Here is a 9740-nt window from a genome sequence, read left to right as displayed (position 1 = left end):
GAACATCGAAGGTAATCCTTTTTCTTTTTCACATTGTGATGGCCAAACGATAGAATTAAATATAGAAAATATTTACACATTTAATTTTTATAATATTTTTGTTCACTTATAATTTATCCGAGATAATTAAATTCATGACACTTCCACAAATTCTCGATAAGCTTATAATTGTTCTTTTAGTTACACATGCTGTACAGCCTTAGAACATATATTACTGGAAAAGGAATTTCCTATACTGGCTCGTATATCGACGTATCGAAGCCAACATCTGTGCGAGATAGATAGAGAGGTCTCTTTGACTGCAATGCGCATGCGTCAGTATTGTCGTCTGTTATCATCTGTGTGAATTGTACCGTTGTGTTAGTGTTTCTTACACATTGATGTTGTTAGTTTACGAATGTACGAACAAAATGGAAAAAAACGCGTCCTGCGCGGACAACGGATTGAGTGGAGGTGAGTGCGCATTGCAAAGATTTTTCTGTCTCACATAGATGTTGACCTTATGGTCAGTGATTTATTCTTCTTCCAATAATATATGTTCTAAGTGTATAGAATGTTTTATATAACTATAATTTTTATTTTTCATGTTCCATATACATTTTATATTATGCGATTTCGATTTTACAAATTCAAATATGTTATCAACATTGATAATGACTCGTGCTAAATCAAAGCGTTTACAATATAATAGTTAATAATTTATGTAGTTTATATAATGTTTGTAATACTTGACTCATAGCTCCTTATAATGCTTTCAAATTTTAATCTTTAAGCCGCTTTTAACTATTGATTAATTTAAAACTTAAAAGAGATATTAAAATATAAATTTATTTTGATCTTTAGCTAATAAATAATTGTAACTAAAGGTTTAAACGTTATCAGTATACTTTATATTTTATTTTCACTGAAAAGGCATAGTAAAGATCGAAACATTTGACTTTATTTATGAAGCTACTTTTTAGATATTTTTAGTTTTTATTTAATTGTAATTAATCCTTAACCGGAGAGGAGTCTCAGAAATTTACAAACCATTTTTTGCAATATTTTTTGTGTTTTCATATTTTGTGCATAGCGTTAAGTTTTTTTAACTTGCTAAGCATAAGTTTTACTATTGAATAATTATCTTACTTTTGATAAGCTGATTAAATTCTGAAAATCAACTCTTCCGATTTTGAATAAATCATTTTCTGTTTGATTTTCTGTTTTGATTTTTGCATTTTTCGAAATTGAAATTTGCGTGCTGCATCACAATTTGTCTGAAAAATAATAACGGCCTTCAAGACCCAAATTGCCGAATTGATTATATAATAGATTCGCGATTAAGGATTAAGTTAAATCATTTTTTTTTGTTATGAACGTTTAATTTGTTGTTATTGTTGTGATTGTTATGATCAATAGAACTATGAATGCTATTTTAACCCTCAGTACACATAAGGGGTTAGCGTTACCCCTTCCGATTTTCATAGTTCAGGCATTCGAACACGCTTTGAGCAATAATGTTGAAAAACTGGAGGAGAAAAAATTTAAGTTTTACTTCTACAATTCCCTTGTTCAGCGATCTTCTACGCTATTAGCTACATAATTGTATAAAGTACGTGTTGGGATTACCTTAATCTCTTGTAGGTACAACGTCAAAAAATCTGGACTTATTGCAAAGTTGAAATGTAAGTAGAAATGATTAATTGGATTATTTATGATTTTAATTATGAATACATCATAAAAAATAGTTTAAGTCAATTTTATATGTTCTTAATATAAAAGACTTATCTTCTTTTTCTTCGTTAATGGCTCCCGCGGTAAATATGGTAAATACTAAATATAATAGTAAATTGTTAATATTTATCATTAGAAGAACATTAAAATCACTTTTTTATTTATTTCTATCAAAATTCAAAGATTTTTGGTTTATGATTAGTTTCCATAAAATTAAAAAATCACTCATTTTTACTTTGCATATTGTTTTTAGAACAAATCACAAAAACGCTTATAATCTTAAAGTTCAATTCATTAGCTGTTGATTCATCAGTAATCAAATCTTTTTTTTATTTATTTTTGACAAAAAGATTTTGAGAAAGAGGTTTTGTTATTTTCATGTTTTTTTCCGATCCCTTATTGCAAAATATCTTTTGTGCTACGACATTTTAGACTTTCTAACTCAAAAATTCTTTTTTTTTAGTCTTCAAACGATAGATTAAAAAAAATTGTTAAAATCGATGCATCACAATCTGAGATAAAAGCCAAAAAACATTGGGTTACAAATATCCGGATGTGTGTAGATACGGACCAGAGTTGTGTGTACTGTGCGTTAAAGGTTTTGAATGATAGATATTTTATATTACAGAGCTGTTCAAGATCAGTGCTTTTGGCTTGAAATCGAAATGTGTGAGGTTCACACCTATTATACTATATACTACTATATACTATACTTATTATATATTATATACTAAAGAGTAGGAACGGTAATAGGTGTAAAGTAAGGACTTCATTGCTGTTTTATTATAGCATGCGACTTTCGGTCTCAGGGACGACACTTCTTTAAAATCGCTAAAAGTTTTTGATTTGTGTCTTTCACTATGTTTAAAAGTACTTTGTTATTCATTTTTTTTATAGTTAAATATATTATGAATAATATTATCTTATAATATTAATAACAGAATACTTCTAAATGTAATGAAAGACACAGGTCAATAACTTTTAACAATTTTAGCGTAATGTTGTCCATGAGATCGAGCATGGCGTTACGACAAAAGCAATGAAATGAGAACTAGGAATGGTAATTCTAACCGAAAAATACTACGAACAGCCCAGTTATATTATATATTATTGTATATTACATTATATTCATTATCCCCCCCCCCTCTACATATTATGTTCATTACCTAACTACAAAAAATAAATGTTTTAATCAATATTTGTTTAATAGTAATTTTCATTTTATATGTAAAGTTTTATATTTTTTCTGTATTTTATTAGTGCAACGTTTTTCGGTATTTCAAGTAAAAGTGGTTATGTATACAGTGTCATGAATATACGATCCCACTCGTCCCGAGCAAGTAGAGCGGATTAAACTGAGTAGAAAAGTCCTCTACCATTTTGCAATGCTCTCACTCTTCATAAAAATGGAAGCGCTGCTCAGATAGGCCATGAGTTATCGATCGAAATAGAGCAATATTTAAGCAATAGAGGAGAATATGGCGGGTGTGACAGAACATCCCAGTTAAGATTCTAATGTTTCCTTGACCGGTTTTACAACATGTGGCCGTTGTCGTGCTGGAAATCATTTTGTCATGTCTTTTCGTAATCTGGCCGTTTTTTCAACGTTCAGCTTAATTGTTGATGATAGCGTTCCCTAGTGATGGTTTCGTTGGAGTAGCTCATAATACATTACACCCAGCCGATCCCATACAGAGTATGAGCTTGGCGCCATGAATATTCGGCTTTGTTGTTGTTCGCCCAGCCTGCACCATGATTTTTTGCGCTTCGGATTATCGTAGCGTATCCATTTTTCATGTTACGATACGATGCAAAAAACTTTTTCTTCTGTATCTTCGAAGTAACAATTTATAGGTCATTTTGCGCCTTTCGACGTACCTCAGCTTCAACTTGTACGGCATCTAATTTTCTTTCTTTTGTATCATTCCAATAGCTTTCAAATGTCTGGAAATCGTTGATCGATCAACATTTAATGATTCTGCAAGCTCCTCTTGCGTTTAACTCGGGTCTCGATCGAGTAAAGCTTCCAGTTCCTCATCTTCAAACTTTTTCGACTGGCTTGGACATTCTTCGTCTTCAAGGTGTCAAAATTATCTTTTTTATAATGTCGAAATAGTACTCATATATTGAAATCGATGGAGTATAATCACCATAAGCTTCTGACAGCATTCGTTGACTTTCAACAGCACTTTTTTTCAAATGGAAGCAAAAAAGCAAAGCTTTCCGCAAATTACGTTTTGTTGATACAAAATTCGACATATTTAATGTTCAAAAAACCAATGTTGTTTACACTTCGGCAAAAACACACATACTGAAAACTAAAGCCACATGATGGTGCTTTGAACATGAAGGTAGCAACAATATGGCCCGATGCGATAGTATTAGTTACGCCATTTTTTTAAAATTCTTTAAAATTAATGCATACTCCCAATAACATCGCCATATATTTATGTTTAGATTAAAAATTCTTAAAATGTCTTAAAAGTGTATCAATTGATATTTTTTTTAATTTATATTTTTTAATTTATAAAAATTGATAAAGAAAGACCTTTTTTAATGCCTTTACTCTGTTTTATCCCCTTAAGGATAAATGCAATAAAGTAATTTCGTATTGTCTGTGAATAGTTTTTAATATGTCTTTTTAACCATTCAGCAGTAAAATATACGAAAATATACAGAAGAACGAGATATCAGAGAAATGGGAGGACACGGGAGCGAGATATTCTTCGAGAATAAAGGCAAACTGCAAGTTAGCATTATACATTTTTCATATGAAAAACCGACTGGAGAGAGAAATCTTTTTTTTTTTCTTTTATTTCTTTATTATCCTAGTTCTATTCTTTTGAAATTTCATTTCGAGTTAAAGTATTCTCTTTTATTTATTGGAACTTTAAATTGAGAGCTAATAATAATGTTGACAAATTTTACTGATGATACTTCTGTGCTATATCGTAAGTTGTCTATCCGAACCTTTATTAAAATTTAGATCTTCAATTACATAAATTTATCTTATAAATTTGTATACTGTAATATTCAAGACTTTATGTAAAATAAAAGTAAAAAATAACATAAGTAATTTCTAGCAAGATATAACATAAGATATATCGATATGTATATTCGCGCATACGCGGTCATCATATACACATTGAAAAAGATGAAGAAAGAAAGGTAGAAATGGAAACGAAATGAAATAAAATGAACGTATTTTCGCGAATAAATATTTACACGAAAGAGGAATAAAAAGAGCGAAAATATGCTTTCTATTTGATTTGTAACTGTATTTTTTTTTTCGATTCAATAGTCTTTTTCTGTTCATCCCTCGTTCTTGTTGTCATCACTAGCATTCAGCAACTACCCAATCACTTATACTTACTTTCGACTAGTTCTTCCTTCTTTTGCACTTTTTCTTGCAGATCTGCGCCCGCGCTTGTGAAAGACTGAAAAAGAGAAACAATTCTGATATATTTTTATATCTGATATATTTTTCAAAAGAAATTTGGCGATAACAGGGCAATAGAAGTCAAATAATCGTTGCGCAAATAATATACAGATATAACACAAAATTTTATTAAATTAACACGCTTACATGTTTTGATTCATTTTTGAGTCCTCTTCAGAGAAATTACCTTTATAAATAATAAAAAATAAATACAATATATACGTAATAACTATCTTGACATAGTGAGCTCCCTCGATTACACTAAAAAAATCTCTATACAAGAATTAATCATAAATGAATGAAAAGAAAATTAAAATGAAAAGAAAAAAAAATTTTGAATTTATCAGAAATAAAATTTAGAAATAATTAATAAATTTAAATCACAATAAAAGTAAGGAAGCTTCCCACGAACGGAATACACTATATTGCAAAAATTAAACACAAATTATCATTATCAAAAACTAATTGAAATCTTGATTTGTTTGGCCAGTCAATGTCAGATTAAATGTATTGCTTTTAAAAGTTAGTTAAAATTTCTTAATTTAAAAACTCTAAAGTTAACTCTTTATTTAATTAAAAAAAAAAGAAATCATATAACAACCAAGATAGAAAGATATAGTTTCTAAGCAAGAAAAGAATGACACTGACTGACTGGAACTAAACCAAGTCAACATTTATTATAGTCTGTCAATAATCGGAAAATAAGCCTTGGGAAGTCTTCACAAATACTGTTCAGAATCATGTTCTGGATAACGTTTGTCAAGATCAAAATCATTGGAGGTGTTTGTACCTATTATTTTCATTTTTGTACTAAAAATTCATTTTAATAAGTAAAAATGAAAATTAAAGGTACAATTTCCAGCGACTTGACAAATATTATTCAGGACGTGATCCTGAAAAACATTCAAGAGATTTCAGCCGTCGATCGGTTATGATTGCGTAATGCTGATGCCAGCGGTACTATAATTTTCAAACCATATAACTTGAAAAGCACTTGTGATGAATGAAAAATAATTTTATTAAATGTTTTGGAAAGCTCTTGACACCAGCTATTAAATTCTGGTATCAAAAATAGAATAGTCTATTTTAAAAAACTGTTTAAAAAATCGATTTGATTTTGATCTGACTTTGGCGACGCCGCTTAAAGTCAAGCGATTGTGCTCAGTGGATATATCATTTTAAACCCTACAATTTTTGTCTAAAACATTTTTCTCAAAGATGCTTTGCTTTTGAGATATTCGACCGTCCAGACTTTTGATACATTTTTATATATATACTGAATGAGTTTTTTAATCAGAGATTGCAAAATGTCTGGAAAAATAAGCATTGAAAAAATGTTCCAAATAAATCCTCCCTATTTTTGAGGGAGCAATTCTATCTTTTCTCACATTCTATTCTCACAAAAGTTAGCTGCCTCCCGCTTCAGAGGGGGGGATAACTTCGAAATTTTTAATGGGAATTTTTTGTTGCAGATTCTATATCCAAAAACACGTCGATTTTATTTAAACCTTCTTTTTCGATTCCTCATAACGCGTTGTTAATTCTGAATAAAACTAAGGATAAAAAATTATCATAAACATCTACGATAATTCGAAAAACATGTTTCAGACAAAAGTTGTTTTCTGCAACGTAGCAACATTGTGCAATAAAACATGAAGATTTGAAGAAGATGAAGGTTACCAATTTTCGCCAAATGCAGCGTCCATCTACCAGGAATCGAAAAAAAAGGTTTAGACAAAATTGACGTGTTTTTGGACGTGGAATCTGAATCTGCAATAAAAAGTAGGCATTCCCATTTAAAATTTCAAATCTTCAGTCCCATCCCTAAAGGGGATCGAGAGGCGGCTAACTTTCGCAGGACATAATTGCTCTCTCAAAAATATTGACAATTTATTTGGAACATTTTTTCGTACTTATTTTTAATACTTATTTTTCCAGATATTTTGTAGTTTTTGGTTAAAAAATTCACCCGATATATACAGAGTGTCCTATTTTAAATAATGCATTAAAATTTTTCGAAAACTATGATAGATACAGAAAAATGTTTCAAAAGTTGTTGATTCAGAAGCGGACATAAGAAGATATCATTGATTTGAGCTTGGGATCACCAAGATCAGATCAAAGTTGATTTATTTTATGCAAAACCATATTTTTGATGGCAGAATCTAATAGCTGGTATCAAGAGCTTTTCAAAACGTTATAAAAAAATATTTTTTTCATTAAGTACTTTTTGAGTTTTACTGTAACTTTCAAGCATTGTAACTCAAAAAATATTGAAAAATAACTTTATTACAGCGTTTTGAAAAGCTCTTAATATTAGCTATTAGATTCTACCATTAAAAATAGAGTGTTCTATTAAAAAAGGACAATGTGATTTTATCATCAGATCTTGGCGACGTCACGCAATGTCAAATCAATGATGCCTTCTTATGTCCCCCTCTGAAGCATATAACTTTTCTTTGAAACATTTTTCCGTGTCTACCATAGTTTTCGAGAAATCTTAATGCATTGTTTAAAATGGAACATCCTATATATATGTATGTATATCAGGTGTATAAGATTAAATCTGCTGTTTGCTTATAGGTGGAATTAGTGAGCGTACAAAGCTACCATGGGCACACAACACACTTTTTTTTATGTGTTTGACATCTGTCAACATTAATCAGAATTTCATACAATAACATACATTTTTTCATTCGTAATCATTTCATGTCTAGTTTTTTGCTAAAAAAAAAAAGCATATGCGGGAAGCTTTGCTTTTCTGTTTCAATTTGAAGAAATCGGCTGCCGAATCGCATCGAATGCTTGTGGAGGCCTATGGCAACAATGCTTTATTGGAAACAACGTGCAGAGATTGGTTTCGCCGGTTCAATGACGACAATTTTGACCTGAGTGACAAGAAGCGTGAAAATCGGTCCAGGAAGGTTGAGGACTGTCAATTGCAGGGTCTTTTGGACGAGGACAATACCTAATCGCAAAAAATGCTTGCCGAGCAATTGGGTATTTCTCAAGCCATTTCCATGTGGCTACATGCCATGGGGAAGGTTCAAAAGATCGGAAAATGGGTGCCGCATGAATTGAATGATAGGCGGATGGAGCGACGCCAAATCACATGCCAAATTCTGCTTGCCAGACAAAAAAGAAAGTCGTTCCTGCATCGGATTGTGACGATGAAAAGTGGATCTATTTTCAGAATCCTAAACGCAAGAAATCTTGGGTTGATCCCGCCCAACCATCAACATCTTTCTCAAGACCAAATCGCTTCGGACGGAAGATGATTCTAAGCTTATACACCTCGTAAACACACACACACACACACACACACACACACACACACACACACACACACATATATATATATATATATATATGTAATATATAAGCTTAAATCCACTGTTTTTTAGTCAGAAAAACACATTTTTTTTCCTAGCAAGTAAAAACAAATTTATTCAAAGTACTTGCCCTCGCTAACTATACATTTTTCCCATCTTTCGGGCAATTTGTGTATACCACGCCAAAAAATTCCTCATCTTTCGTGGTAAACCACTCATCAAGCCATTTTCGGATGTCTTCGTAAGAATCGAAGTGCCGCTCAGCGAGCGCGTGGCCCATCGACGAAAACAGGTGATAGGTCTGGTGAATAAGCGGGATGGGTAGCATTTCCCAGTTGAGTGTCTCCAAGTAGTTTTGGACTAAGTTATTGACGTGTGCGATGGTGCGTTGTCGTGGAGGAAAATCAACTTGTCATGTCTTTTCCGATAATGCCTTTTTTCATGCAGAGCACGGTGCAATTTGATCAGTTGTTGATGGTAGCGGTGAGCATTAACAGTTTCACAGGTTTTAACAGCTCGTAATAGATGACACCTTTCTGATCCCACCAAACGCACAGCATCGTCTTCCGTCCAAAGCGATTTGGTCTTGAGAAAAATGTTGATGGTTGGGCGGGATCAACCCAAGATTTCTTGCGTTTAGGATTCTGAAAATAGATCCACTTTTCATCGTCACAATCCGATGCAGGAACGACTTTCTTTTTTGTCTGGCAATCAGAATTTGGCATGTGATTTGGCGTCGCTCGATCCGCCTATCATTCAGTTCATGCGGCAACCATTTTCTGATCTTTTGAACCTTCCCCATGGCATGTAGCCACATGGAAATGGCTTGAGAAATACCCAATTGCTCGGCAAGCATTTTTTGCGATTAGATATTGTCCTCGTCTAAAGACCCTGCAATTGACAGTCCTCAACTTTCCTGGGCCGATTTTCACGCTTCTTGTCACTCAGGTCAAAATTGTCCTCATTTACCCGGCGAAACCAATCTCTGCACGTTGTTTCCAATAAAGCAGTGTCGCTATAGGCCTCCACAAGCATTCGATACAATTCGGCAGCCGATTTCTTCAAATTGAAACAGTAAAGCAAAGCTTCCCGCATATGTTTTTTTTTTAGCAAAAAACTACATGATTACGAAAGAAAAAGTGTATGTTGTTGTATGAAATTGCTGATGATGTGCACTGGTTAATGTTGATAGATGTCAAACACATAAAAAAAAGTGTGTTGTGTGCTTAGGTAACTTTGTACACTCACTAATGCCA

This window comes from Atta colombica, unplaced genomic scaffold, assembly GCF_001594045.1.
Source record: "Atta colombica isolate Treedump-2 unplaced genomic scaffold, Acol1.0 scaffold3, whole genome shotgun sequence".
Lineage (NCBI taxonomy): Eukaryota > Metazoa > Arthropoda > Insecta > Hymenoptera > Formicidae > Atta > Atta colombica.
Note: the sequence above shows the minus strand (reverse complement) of the source record.